Source organism: Calonectris borealis, chromosome 8, assembly GCF_964195595.1.
Source record: "Calonectris borealis chromosome 8, bCalBor7.hap1.2, whole genome shotgun sequence".
NCBI classification, from domain to species: Eukaryota; Metazoa; Chordata; class Aves; order Procellariiformes; family Procellariidae; genus Calonectris; species Calonectris borealis.
Genome location: NC_134319.1, coordinates 5,305,937 through 5,321,164, shown reverse-complemented (window position 1 = coordinate 5,321,164; position 15,228 = coordinate 5,305,937). Strand labels below are relative to the sequence as shown.

At 45.2% G+C, this 15,228-nt stretch overlaps 1 protein-coding gene across 1 annotated transcript in view; it reads right to left on the bottom strand.

Moving 5' to 3' along the window:
• Positions 1-15,228, bottom strand: part of DAB1 (DAB adaptor protein 1) — a 472,530-nt gene that overhangs the window by 219,078 nt on the left and 238,224 nt on the right. The window lies entirely within an intron of this gene.

Here is a 15,228-nt window from a genome sequence, read left to right as displayed (position 1 = left end):
GACCAGCAACGAGAACCTCCTGCCACACCTCTCCATTTCAGGGGAGGTTCGGCTTCAGCCTCCTCCATCCTGGCTTTTCGTTTGTCCTTTCACCCAAACCGTGTGATTTGCAGAAGATGGCAGATGCTCCACAAGAGCAAACTTGCTATTTGAAAACATCAGGTTGGCTTTTTGAGGCCAAAACTGAAAGGAGAGCTAACAAGGACCCCAACACTGAACTATATTCCTCTTTTCAGTCTGGCGTTCACACTCCGGCAACCACTCGAAAAGCTTAATGGGCTCAAAACACTGAGACTGGGAAAGATTCAGCTTTAATTAGCATCCAGTTCAAAATACCGATTTGAACCCTTCTTCTTTGGGGCACAACTCCTGTCGAGTTTAACCAGTACCTCACCTCCTGGAAAAAGCATGGCTGTGCCTATAAATTCAGTTCAGTTTAAAAGCTCAAGAGAGATATACCACCCCCCAGGAAACGCTGCCCGTTGTCTCTCCCGAGTGCTTGATTTAAACCAGCGAGCACAAATTCTTTGTCTTTTCTGCAGAGGACAGATGTTAGATTCGTCGTCAGCTGGGTTTCTTTCTTACTGAAAACTCCTGCAAACGTGAAGTGCCTGAGCAACGCGCCCCGCAGCTGCCTACGTGGGGCTGCTCAAAGCCCCGGGGTGCTGCAGTGGGACCACACACGGGGGGGATTTCCACCACCTGCATCATCTCAAGCTCCCCATCACCCCAGCTGTGCCTTCTTACGGGCACCAGGTAAAAAATTACTAACGTACTGCATAGAAAAACACTAGTAAAATAAATCTCGAGGGATGCGGTGATCTTATTTACCCCGCGTTGCCTTCCAGCACCATTCATGACATCTCAAAGACAGCAAGCACAAATCCTGCTGTACAGAGACATACTCTCCACTGGTCATCAGTGGTGCAAGGAGCAAGCCCTAACGTTGCTGTGTAAGGACTTGGTATAGGAAATCACTTGCAAGTTCACGGTAGTAGTCCGATTTTATCGAGTTTTTTACTGGACAACCATTTCATTTTTTGGCTGACCATGGCTCCAGTCTAACTTTTAGCCGTTACAGAATATTATAGCCAAGGCATACTGACTGTGTAACAGCCCGGTGTAAATACTTGGTGAATACTAAAGGCTCTCTCCACTAACTTTCTGCAGAGAGTAATCAATATTTACTCTTACAGTTCCTTTAAATACCTGTTACTCACACGAACATTCAACTCAGTCTCTTCTTTTAAAGCGCAATTGCTATGGGATACTATTGCCTACTTTTTCAATAGAACTTAAAACAAAAATTAAAATATATATATAAAATTAATTTACAAACATTTACGTATCAGAAAAGCCTAATCAAAACCTCCCTGCTTTCCATGTTAACTCTCATAGATGTTTTAGCAATCAGCAAGCTTATATAAAAAAAATCAAAACATATTTGTCTTCTTACATAAACTATTATAGCAATAGAATGTAAAAAGGTAGAGATCTAAATGACACTTGAATAGGGGGAGCTGTAAAAGCTGGAATGATTGATTTCATAATGTTTTCAGGCATTATAAATAACCTTTAAATGTCTCTTCTACCCTGATTTGCATAAGCGATTGACAGTTCATTAGATACGGGGGAAAAAAACAGACAAAAACAAAGCCGAGACACTACCAGGGACTTTGATCTAAACAAGGACCTGGGGAGTGACTGTGACTTTGTAAAAGAAAAAGGCCAGTTCACAGAGTCCTTCTGCACAGCTCATAATTAGGAAAGGGTCAATCAGCGCTGCTTCAATCTCAGATCACCAACACATCTACTGCAGATTCATCAGGATTCGCACCGGGTTTGCACTGCGCTCTGGAAAAGCTGTGAAAATTGATGTACAAATCAGGGCTGGAGACAACAACAGCCTGAGTCAGTGTGGGACCTGCATAGGAACTTCATAGGACCTCCATAGGAACTTCATAGGACCTCCATAGGAAATTCATAGGACCTGCATAGGAACTTCATAGGACCTCCATAGGAAATTCATAGGACCTCCATAGGAACTTCATAGGACCTCCACAGGAAATTCATAGGAACTTCATAGGACCTCCATAGGAACTTCATAGGACCTCCATAGGAAATTCATAGGACCTGCATAGGAACTTCATAGGACCTCCATAGGAAATTCATAGGACCTCCATAGGAACTTCATAGGACCTCCACAGGAAATTCATAGGAACTTCATAGGACCTCCATAGGAAATTCATAGGACCTCCATAGGAACTTCATAGGACCTGCATAGGAACTTCAGGGGACCTCCATAGGAAATTCATAGGACCTCCATAGGAAATTCATAGGACCTCCATAGGAACTTCATAGGACCTGCATAGGAAATTCACAGGACCTGCATAGGAACTTCATAGGACCTCCATAGGAACTTCATAGGACCTGCATAGAAAATTCATAGGACTTGCATAGGAAATTCCCCCCGACATGAAAAGCGTTTCCCACCGCCGCTGGGGCTGGAAGTTCCCCTCCCGCCGCGCCTCGGTGAGCACCCACGCAGCCTCGCAAACACGTGCCCTAGTTTGCAGCATTTCATGTAAGAAATAAAAGGCTTTTGCTCACGGACAGACGGATCCATTCGCTCTGAGCTGCAGCCCAAGGTGGCCGTTACGGGGCATGAAAAGGGAGGATGGGAGAGCAGGGAAAGGAATGAAGACAAGGGAAGATAATTGAAAGTACCAGTGCATTAGTTATGTTGCATATATCTAATGTAATTAGTATTAATAAGCTGTCAGTCAGAAGATGTAGTTGTTAAAAGGCAGTTTCAATAGGGGAAAATGATAATTGAACTCCTCCATGTATTTGTCTGTACTTATTTATTCTGCAGGTTTTTTCAGTTCATTGCCACGGATGCACGTTTAGCAAAAGAGAAATTGAAGAAGTAAACTGAGTTTTTTGTGTATTAACTAGAAAAAAAATTATACTCTATTGCTCTGACTAGTGCCAACCATAGGAGGAAGGCTCAGGGAGGTCAACGGTTCAGTTCTGCAGTCTGTTCTCTCTTAATCTGCGACATTTTCAAGCTATAACTTTAAATGAATTCTGTTTTGCAATATATATACTCATTCCTGTAGTATCTGGCATGGCACTGCTGCTACTTTATTCTCTACTAGTGGGTAAAGACACTCCAGATGCTCTGCAGGGTCCTGTCTTGTGGTCTAACACTGCAGTTCCTAAAGCCAGTCAAACCATGTGCAGTGAATAATGTATTCAATAATTTCCCTTTTTTTTTTTTAATTTTTCAGTTTTCTGCAAGCAGCTTAGAGTGTTCCCCAAAGCATCTGTAATGAGAAATTAGTCACTAAATATTTTATACAAATAGTTATTAGTCTGTACCTTGATCACAAGCGGTTTGCTGCGGATTCAAGTGGGACGGGAGGATTTGGATTGGATTTGGATTTCTGACTGTAAATTGGCCACCTCTAGCTCCTGGAGACAGCTTGCTTTCTCTGCTTCTCAAAGCAGCCCTCATGACAACAGTTGGGGTATTTCAGGCTCCAGCATTCAGATGGCCAAGCTTAAAGTTACATTAGCTGTGATGGCTCTCAAATATCCCCAGTACCCCAGCTGTACTGTGACTACCTCCCAAGTTTCAGAGCTGCGTACAAATATCACATCCCTATTTCAGAGTGGGGGAAGCGAAAAGAGAGTCAAGCATGACTTTGGCTGCATGGAAGGGATCTTGACCTAAGAGAAATCCTGGCTTTTATACCCAATGTCAATATCTTTCCTCTTCACCTTGACAAAAGAGCTAGCCCACGTGCCAGACTGTGCCTCACCAGCCGCACGGTCCCTCGGGTGCCCCTTCAGTACAGTCCTCCGCCTCCCGCCGCTCCTCGCAGCCAACGGAGCACCGGGAGTTAATGTTAACGCCAGGAATCTCTCTTCTATGTGTCATGTAACTAAGAAATGCTGCTTTTTTTGTCATTTAAATCACCTGCTAAATTTAAGGAGTCTGTAAGTCATAAAACCACGGCTAGCCTTCCACAAAGGTTGGAAAATGCTAAAAGCACCGCTCTGACTACTGTAACCAATTTTTAAATTCTGAGTTTGTAAAATCCGGGATGAAGTAACTGCAGGTCTCGTAACAGTTCCCGTCAGCTCCTGTTATCAAAATGAAACATTTCTGAACCGGTACCATTCCAGGCAAGGGATACATGGCATTTTCTGACTTAGGCTACTGAAGGAAAAAATAGACCTTCAAAGTGATTAGTGGGAAAAATGGGAACTGTGACATGACCAGAGCCCCCACTCCTGCGTCCGACACCCTGTCCTGCGCGGGGTCAGAGCGGAGCCGAGGTGGGGCTGCAGAGATGCCAGACCTCTGTCTGGCGTGGCCGTATTGGGGCTCACCAATGACTTGATGTGACTAACTTGGATTGTTACGGTTGGAGCTTTGTTTGGAAAACGTTGATTGTTTTCTAAATGTAATTAATTGTCATCATTTGTTGCAGTCGCTGAGAACGAGGCCCCACGTAGCGCTCGGCAGACCGTGAGGACGCAGAGGAGCTCACAGTCCATCATTGCCGTCCTGGGAACTGTCTTAGACCCCATCAGGCACAAAGTCACGCGGTGGAAACGTGCTCCTGGAGCTGCCAGTCTGGGACACCTCCCTTTGGTGTTTCCTTCCTTTCCTCTTCCCCCTGCCAAGCTCCAAAGTAAAAATACGTGATTCCGGTGTTTTTAAGGACAGGGAAGACTGAAGAGGAACAGATGTCCTTTCACGGCCTTTCACCTTCTCAGGATGAAATGTTTGCAAGGAGCTTTGGACAGGGGAGAGTTTGTGGTCGTTAAATAGCTTGTCCCATAATTGCAAATAAGGATCCAGTTGAGGCACAACTCCTCCGTACAGAGAACTTGTTTTGAACTTCATGCCAAGAGGCAGAGCTCATTTTCAAGACGCGTGGCTGCTCCTCAGCCTCCCTAGCCCTGGGGGGACCACTCGCCCACCCCCTTACAGAGCAAGAGACTCCCCAGAGACACACGGACAACTGATGGGCTCTTCTTCTCGAAGCATTGCTGATACAGGAGCTGGCCCCACCACTGGAGACAGGATTTCAACCCATTTTCCGAGTTGTTTATTCACACAGGGACAAAAGTGCTTTTCTTCCAACCAGGTTTTCTTGTGTCAGTCATTCAACATGTTCCTGTGTTTTTTTCCTCCCTTTCTTATTACCTTTTCTGATAGTAAAGACGTTGCAGATGGGCATCAAACTGTGCAAAATGTAAATTATGATTGGGTAGAGTCAGAACATAAAAAATAAGTTATTTGGATGCATTTTTTTTCCTAAGGACCACAGCACATATGGCATGCTAAAAAAATGTCTCGTGTTCATTAAGGCTAAATGAGACAGGTTAGAGAATCATGGGCACCAAATGGAAAACTCGGGGAAAAAAACGCTGGCTGGCAACTCATTCTGCTGATAATATTTTTTGGATGTTTCCCTCCTGCCCTCTCTCCCTCATTTTTTTTTAAACTGCAAGGACATTTTTGCAAATATTTCACAAATATCCGATGGCTGTTGCTTAGGAATCTGTCCTCCCCACTGTGCCTTCCTCATTTGAAGGTCATAATCTTCAGTTTGTGAAATCATAATTATCTCACTAGCCAGTAAACTCTGATGTCACAAATGGAGGATTATGATGACTTCAATGAAAAAAGCAGCAGCGGGAGAAAATGAACTCCTCAGCCACCAAGAGCTCGTTTTCCTCCCCAAAAAGATACAGCGGAGAAAAATATCAGCAGAATGATCTCCAAATAGACTATTTTCTGCGTGGTATCAGTGCCTCTTTCAGAATATGAGGGTAATTTCTGCCTTGTGCCAGTTTAACACAGACTTCCACTTTATTTTAACGCATAGCAGGTCTTATATTTAATGTAATAGCAGAATCTTGCTACTTCTTGTGGAGCTTATACAGAGACCTCAGAGTTCTTCTATAAAAATGAAACGAGCCTCCCTTTAGCCCTTAGCAAAATGAAATGGCCAAGATTCACCACAAGGTCACCTACGCCTGAGGCTTCACTACTGTTGGATAATTCGCCACTGTATCAAAAAAATAATAAATAAACGCTGTCTGTCCGGTTAATAAAGTCTATTTAATGTGTAACTATCCTTATTGCTTGTTATTAAGCATCCCTGCCAGCCTAACTCACAAAATTCAGTGACACGTAGTGGGTGAAAACTTCTCTCCCCAAAAATGGTGGAGAAGAGAAGAGGAGAGGGACCACAGCGGAGCTGGGACCATCCTGATGCATTTCCCCTCTCTGCATTCATGGGTTACCCCCTCCCTGCGGTACGGACCAGAAGACACATATGCCTCACTTAGACATTATTTCATTATTAGAACTATGACTAGAACGGCGCTGCTGACTTTCCTCTAGGATAGACGCTCTGGGAACGCGATTCAGCAATTCTGAATGCCGTTATTTTGAATAAAGCTATCAATGTTTCTCCTGAAGAGTTTGGAATACAAGTAGATTTCTATTGTCACTATAAATGCTAGCGCGTGTCTCTTGGGCATCAAATAAAATACATTTCAATGTTACTGTCTGCTTGAATGAGACATTAAAAGAGCTATATTCTGAATTCCTGTCGTTTTATAAAAATATGAACTAATAGTGCGATGACACGGTTCTACTGTCTCTTCCAATTGCTGATTTCAGGCACTACCTTGCAATACATCGATGTGCAAAAGCAGCAGGGCACGGGGACCAACCCCAAATCTTGAAAATGCAATGGATTCTGCCACATGAATGAAAACAAAAATATTTAATGCCGGAGGCTTGGAAAAACCCGAAATTCCCAAACTGTAACCATGCTCCCGGCCACCTGGCACCGGTACTGGGCTGTGTAACTCGGGGTGGGGGGAACACGTGGCGGCAATTGCATCCTCGCAGAACAACCGTCTTCCAAAGGCGTATCACAGCAACAGCATCCTCAACTTCCCGGCTGCAGATTTCAGCGGCGGAGGGGAGAATGCAGGGGGAAATAAAAGCACAACAGCTGTAGTGCCACAGGCCCCTGGCCTAAGGAATATGTTGGGAGGCGGACGCGCACACCCACTATTCTCAATCATTCGAAACAACATATGGTGGGTTGGTGTTCGTGCTGCCTTTCTCTGCCTGCCCTGTTTCTGCTCAAGGTGTGAGTAAATTAAGAGAGAGTCAGGCTGCACATGTGAGCAGAACATCGCAGAGAGCAGAACCGTATGGGGTCAGAAGGATGCGTAAATTCTTTATCAGGGTTATTTAAAATCCTTGCCACATCTTCAGCAATTTTAAAAGCTCCAAAGGCACCAAAAAATTACCCCATTTTGTCTTTGTGTGGCCAAAACCTTCCTGTGCTTTTTTCTGTTCTCACTGCAGCTGATGTGCCCCGTCATCGCCACCGTTGTTCAGAAACTCCCAAAGCACAGAGCACAGGGCATAAAAGAATAACACGGCATTTGCAAACAAGGTGGCAATAATTGAGATGGCTCCCCCATCCCCGAGAGCACCCCGCAACCTCTTTCTGTGTATTAACTACGACCCAGAGAGGTACACGTTAGCTTGTGAAATAGGCCAAAACACGCATTGCTGTCCTTGGAAACAGCCCCACGGTGTCAGCCAAACACCCTGGCCTGTGCGGGGTGGCCCACGGGTGCCCAGACGTGGGAGACGGGTCTTGCAAAACACCTTTTGTGTGGGCTGCCCCGCACCAGCCACAGCCACCGCATGAGTACGGCGGACAAAGATCAGCCTTGGAGCAGTAGGAGAAAACACGGGAATGGCATGGGATAGCAGTTCAGAGAAAGGCACGGGCTCACAGCTGAGGTAGATACGTTACTGATGCAAGAGATCTGGGAGACAGCAGGACCAGGACCCTGCGCCGGGAGGGTTACTGCGAGGCGTGCAGCTCCACACATCATGGAGGCGCTGGGAACGCTGCGGCTTGCACGAGACGCACGCAGGAAAGAAGAACAAAAGTCTTTTAATTCCACCTCTGTCAAAAGCAGGATTACGAATTTCTCCTAACATTTAGACCGCTTTTGATGTTGCGAAAGATGACGCGAGAAATGCCGCTGCTGGCAGAGGACGTGGGGACGGCACCACCAGGCACTGCTGCAATACTGACGCGTCGCGAGAGCTCAGGAGAAATGACACAAGAGTTGGTGTCACGACTGTGGAGTTAACCTGTGTCACCTCTGTATTTAGCTGACTGAGTTTCTCCCTTAATGAAGCAGTTTGATTTATGTATGAGTCATTTGCCTTCATAATAAATTTATTAAATGATCATCTTTTTTTCCCTCCAGATTTGTCACTTGAAACATGGTAATTGGTGTTTAAACCTGCAACGGCATGTCATCAAATGAGTTCAAACAACGTTACATGTTCCTTGCTCTCCGTATTGTAACGAAGCTCGGCTGTCAGCACTAACTTGGGGACAGGACGACTCCAAAGATGAGGAAAAATCCTGGCGTGAAGATGCTGCCTCGGGATGCTGAGAGCCCGGGAACTGCAGCGTCTTTTCACTCCGTCGGTGACACGAGACTTAACAAGAACTGGGGAGCAGCACGACACGCATTGGTACCTGCACTGGTGTAATCTGGGGGTCAGCGCCGGCTCTAAAACACCACCTCGGTTCAGCAAAGTGCTTCAGCAAACAAGAAGTCCAATGAATTCAATGAGGACTAATTACATGGTTAACGTCAGACATGTTGGAGTATGTTGCTGAATCAGATCCTAATCTCTCATTCTCCTGGCATCTCAAAACATGAAAACAAGTAAGACGGTGCCAAGAATCTGCTATAAAAATAATTGCTTTTAATTTAAAAAACTAAGTTATAAAATACCTATAGAGTTGCAATTGGTCTTATTTTCTCTGCAAGCATCATTTTACATTAGATCGTTGTTTTTCATTTATAATTTGAATCAAAAAAGTACTTCTGCTTTAATTAGTTTTATAAATTTGCTGAGCTAAATGAATACAGTAGTAAAATCAAAACTACAGAAAATGTGCGTAATCTGAGCAGACTGTATTACTTGTGGAACAAATTGTAAATCTATTGCTTAATTAAAATTATTTGAAATGCCAAGATGTGAAAACTCTGAATTATGCTGCCATATAAAATCTACAGCTCATCTTAATAAATTATGATAGCCTCAGCTACAAAATTTTGTCATTTGAAAGGTTTCCATCTATGCATGTAAATTTTTTCCCACATTATACATATACTTTTAGGACCTCATTTGCATCCTGATTTGATAAATGGCTGCATAAAACAGCACTTGGGCTTCTGTTGGGAGCTGCAATGACTGAGAAAGTAATGCAATTGGAAGACAAAAAATTTTAAAACACAGCTTGCAAGGTGTCGATGCATTAGCCCCGAGTCCTCAAGGCTTCCTCAGTTTATCCAAGAGGAACAGCAACCTGCAACGCTGCAGCGCAGCACGTCAGAACCACCCGGAAAGGGTGGCTTTTCCAAAGAGCCGAGCATCCTTGAAAGCACATCACTGCCTCGCCCTGTGGGTGATCAAGCCAGCATTTTGCCACATTTTTGCATGGACCCCAGTCCAGCTGTAAGCCTTTCTTCCCCAGAATATCACAGACTGCCAAACAGGTGAAACCCTTTGCCCCAGAAGCAGTTTGCAGAAGAAGCCGAACACGTGTCACGCTGCAGATGGCTTCTGATGCCCTGACCCACACCTAAAACTTTGCTGGAAGGTTTCTGCAGCCGATCTGCTCTGGAGAAATCAGCTGGTGTGCAAAGATGAGCAGTCCTACACGGCCAAGGGTTTAGATGGAGAGCAGAAAAGTTTTAAATTCATTCTATGACACTAATTGGAGACATTTGCTCTAGATGATAATCTTAGTTTTCTCAAAACCCATTTCATCAAAGTATAACTTAAACTACACTTCTCTTTCTTTGCAACGGCTCAGCATGAAAGCACTGTGAGGAGCAGAGATTAGCAATATTTGATTTCAGCTTTCAGGGCATTAATAATCATGTGAAATTGCTCTTATAAGCAGGGTTCTCCTTGCCCACTGGCCACCCCGTAGATTGCTAGGACAAAACCTACCTAGAAATACAGAAATTGTATTTCTGTACAGCTGGCCACACCATTATGCACATAATTCCTTCTACCTGGGTTTCTCAGTAGGAAAAAAAAACAAATCGTAAATTGAATACATCTTAGGAATTTCAATTGAATTAAGAGGATGACAAGAGGAGATAAAGGCAGGAGGGTGTTTATTATCATAATAGATTTCTACCTGCATTGCACTGTCACACCAACGCCCATGTACTGCTACGTACTAGAGGAAAAAATCTGTGCAACTGGTACTATGTCGTAGTGGACATTAATATCACATGTACCTGTTTGGAACCGAGCAAAGGAGAAAAAATCTCACTCTGTGCTGCAGGAAAGGGAACAGATGGTGCAAAAATTCATACACGCACAAATTCACACTTTTTTATGACACAAGGTTACTAGCAAGATCCTTCCATGCTTATGCTTAAAAGGATTACGGCTAGAGTTAGTCATTCTGGATTAGCCAGCACAGTCAAGCTGTGAAAGGACTCCCGCAGGTGAGAAGCTGCGTGGTGGAACACGGGATCGGCAGAAATCTGCAGCCGTGGATGGAGCACAGGGTGAGCCACAGGCATGTTCTCTTCGTAAGCTCAGAGACACTGGCTCTTCTCTGCAGGTGGGTGCTGAGTACTTCCATGCACAGCTCCACCCGCTCCCACAAATCCCACGGAGCTGGTTGTTGGTACCCAACATGGCCCAACACACACAAACGGCAACCCAGCATCCGCAGACGCAGAGTCCCGTGTGTTTTATTTAAGAACATATATGCAGCTGGTTCTCTAGAAAGCGCGCTCTGTAAATAAAACATGTTTAATAACCCAAGTAAACCAAACAAAATAAATAAACCATGCTACTGAATGGCAACTTCCTCTGCAGAAGAATCTGTAAAACACTTTCTGGGGTTTGCAAAGTGCCTGCCTGCAAAATATTTTGCATGACCCAGTACTATTCCTTAAACAGCTGCGAAGGTCTGCATGGTGCATCAGCTAACAAACTCCCTGCTGCACAGCTCTCCTGCTCTGAACCGGCACAAACCAAACCAACTCAAATGTCAGCTTGAGTCGGTGCTCAATTTTATAACTGCAAGTTATAATTTATTAGAAAACAATAACTATGACTTTACTTTCCTACTGCTGGGAGTCAGTGTAGTCCTTGTGAGGTTAGTAACGTCGGGCCAACTTGGACCAGCTCACTGTCCAGCCTGGCAGATTCCCCACAGACGCTAAGGAAAGCAGTGAAGCCCTGCGTGCCGAGTGATGTTCCTACAGTATCACGTCTTGCTTCTGAAGACACTTCTTTCACCTGCAGAGTGGGGTAACGTGAATGACGCTGAGGTCTGAGCTCATTCTGGGTTTATTTCCAGCCCTCAGATGAAGACCGACCTGTGCCGATGCTGGAAGGGATCGGGCAGCAGTCCTGTTCCTGCTCCTGCTGCGAGGACGAGGGCGAGAGATGGGGCACAGGGGAGAAATGTCCCGTCCCAGCCAGCCAGGAGGGAGATGGCCCCTCGGGAGGCAGCACGGGTGCCGTCTGCTGAAACCCGCTGTGAAACTGCTCTAACAGAACTCCGCAGTTGCCTCTGCAAAGGGGCTTGTCCACTTCAACTACTCTGTATGTGGGTGGGGGGCTCATTTCTATAGGAAGGGTGGGCAGGATTGAAGCCAGGCTTGTAAGAGGTGGTTTCCAGAGTCAATTTGTTCTTCTCTGCCCTTTTTTATTCTCTCTATAAAGCTAAGCATGCAGGAGGAGAACTAAACCCAATTCAGCATCAACTAATTTTTCTCAGGACAGAAGCTCCCTCTCATTAAAAAAAAAAAAAAAAAATCCTCTGTATTTCCATACATGCCGCAATCTGGTGAATTACCAGAATGTATTATTTATATAAAGCCTCCTGCTTTGGAGAGATCCGTAATTGTTGGCTTCCTTGCTATGCGCTACAACACAGCTTGCCTTGTTTCACAGCCAGAAGTGCTGCTGTATCTTTTTGTCTTCCTCTCCCCGGCAACTCGGCTATCCTTTTGAGACATACTGTAAGTGTCAACAGGTGGGACGGGGCGTTAGGAGGTAGAGAATGCCGCGTTACTACAAAGGACCATCTGGGCACGACGGGCGGGCACAGAACGCAGAATCCGCAGCCAACAGCGCTGGAACATCTGTCTGCCTCCAGCCTCTTCACCTATGGTAAAGGTTACATACCGCCACGGCGCCAGCTGTGTCAGGTACTAGTTTTGGTTTTTTTTTTTTTAAATCCCAGCAGTAGCCTGTGGGGACATATTTTTGGCATTTTTATACATTTTAAAATCACAACATCCTGCTTAATTTGAAGCTAAAGTACCTTCCCACTTCTCCCTGCACAGGAGATCTTACCGGCGCCGATCAGATGTATGTGTTTACTTGACGAGGCTCTCCCATGCGGGCGCAGGACCCCACTCCACATGATAGTGGTGGATACTATGTGCTTTGCCTGCATAAAACTTGGGATTACACAGGCAGCCAAATATTCTTCAGCCAGATTTCCCAATGACATTATTGAAGCAGCGAGCTTAAAACTATTAACGTGCTATTAATCGTTCATTTACAAACCCACAGAGCAACTCAGAGACAACAATTTCCCCCATATTCCTAATGGATTTTACTATAAATAAACAAAAGCATTCCCACCCTGCACTTTCCCTTTCCAAGACTGCTGCCGACTGACATTTTTTATATTCCTCTGAGTAAACCAGTGCCAAAATTTCCCTATCTTTAACAGCAACCGAAGCAGCAGCTACTGAGGACTCCTGCAATCCTCAACCCATCACCGCAACGACCGAGCCAAACCCCAAAACTTTCAAACAATTCCTTTGGCTAAATCCCAGAGTCTCATCTCTCCTGGCTTTTCAAAATTGCACCATGCTTCTAGCAAAGCGTGCTCCCTGCTGATGAGCGGGCAAGAAACAAGGAGCAAGATGTTCCGTTTCTCGGGCGGTTTGAGCTCCGCAGCCCCGTGGATGCTTCCCGGCTGTCCATGCAGGAGGCTGAGCCGCGTGGACCTCAGAGATGTTTCCCAGTTGGCATGTGAAGAGGAGAAAACTGGCCAGTTACCTATCCAGTCTAACATAACCTGGGGACTTTTGGTCCTTTTTGTTTGTTTGAACATTGTGCTTTTTAAACGTGTTTTGTTAATACTTTATGGCTTTTTTAGGAAATACTTGGCAGGACGTCCCACCTAAGGAAAGGGGACCTTCATCCAAAGGTCCAAATCGCAGAGCCAGCCTTGAAACATGGCTCCTCTCCACGTGACATTTTGTGATTCCCAAAAGCTGGACTTTCTGTCATTTTTGATGAAGCTTTTTGATGCCCGTTTGTAAACTCTCTGCCTCTCCGGGCTTCCTCCCTATTCCTCATACCCAACAAGCTTGCTCGCTGAACGACACCGACGTGGCCGGCACCGCAGCACTCGCACCCTGCAAGGCACCACTTTCCAGGGTTTGTTTTCTACACCAGCCACTGGTAAATGAGGCTCGTGTGACAGACCACTGCCTGTATAACGAGTTCATTCTCCAGACCCACCGAGAGCAAGGTACTTTCCTGGCCCATCTGTTCGCCGAGCTCCTCACGGCATGGCTCCGGGAATGCTGTTTCTGAAGAGAGCAGCAAACACCCGGCGGATCGCTGATGTGCAATAGACCCCGGGTTGATGGCCTCTGTAACACACAGCGCAAAGCTTTCTCAGCCGAAAAATGGAAAGAGACAGAGCCCTGGGATTACTTCAGAGCCATTGCTGGAAATTCTGAAACAGGAAAAAAAATTCAGAGGGGGAAGAAAGCCTCCAGAAGGCTAAAATAAATCTTCAAGCACAGAAGTCGCACAAGCACAGCGCTCTTCCTCGGCCACCTCTAGTTCCTCCACATTTTCTAGGAGAAATAAAAGCTCCAGGAAATTCACAGGTCTGTAAATAGAAGCAGTCAGAAAGTCAAAGCGAAGATCTAGAGAGACTAGAACAAGAAATGACACTTAAACTATCAAGCCAGAAAGTGTATCCAACCTCGACTGAAACACTGGCACACCTGACCTCAAAAAGACAGAAAAAATGTTTAAAAGCTTAGATACCAGCTGCAAATATTTTCAGAGGAAAGGAAAACTGGTAGCTGCTTGAATTTAGAGAAGGGATGAATAAAAAGTGATGGGGGGGTGGTATACTTGAGTGGCGAGTGGTTTAATGAAGATAAAGCAGGCTCTCTAGTACACCATCTTCTCAATACAAGAATGCGGCAATGGATGACGGTGACAAACATCACATTTAAAACTGCCCTCAAAAAACACCGTGTATGTTTTCAAACACAACATTGCCCCACAGAACCCGCCGCTCTTCATATGAACAAGGTGCAGATGTAGGTGACACATTAATCCATTGAGGTGGATGAAGGTCAGGAGAACATCCTCGCTCATATCCAATAGGGCTTTTTAGCAATTAACTCTCATGGTTAGGGTTGGGATATGAGCCAACTACTAGCAGACTTCCACAGCTGCCTATTATCCCATATCACATTCTTTTTCCTGACACACATAGCACTGTCCATATAGAAACAGGACCAGATACATCAACGGTGTGATCCAGTATGGGAAATCCTATCTGGTTGTGTAAATACATTACTGTCTTCTCCCTGACTGTACTAATGTCTGAATTAAACTATAATATGTCATGACTGGAATCTTTCTTTAGTTCATGCCGAACAGCCCTCACATAATCTGTGGCACTGAACAAAGTAGTAAATTCACCTCAACATTTTTATGGTTTTCCATAGTCTTTAAATCATTCATATCCAGACTTTCTGTGTGTTCTGGATCGGATGGAAACGCTTCTAGCCCATAACTTTTCCATTAATGTTTTTGAGGAATGAACTCTTTAAAGAGAAAGCTCTGTTCTTTAATCACGGGGAGAAAGAGCAATGCCCACGTTTCACTGCTGCAGGATGAGCCTCGAGAAGCCCCAGGGCTCTGAGCTACCTTGGAGCGAGGTCCCTCTGAACACTGGCAGAAATCAGGCCCTAAATACATCCCTAGTGAAGAGCACACACTGCAGACGGGTGGCTGGTGAGGTGCCATCTCCCTCCCTCTGCTTGCTT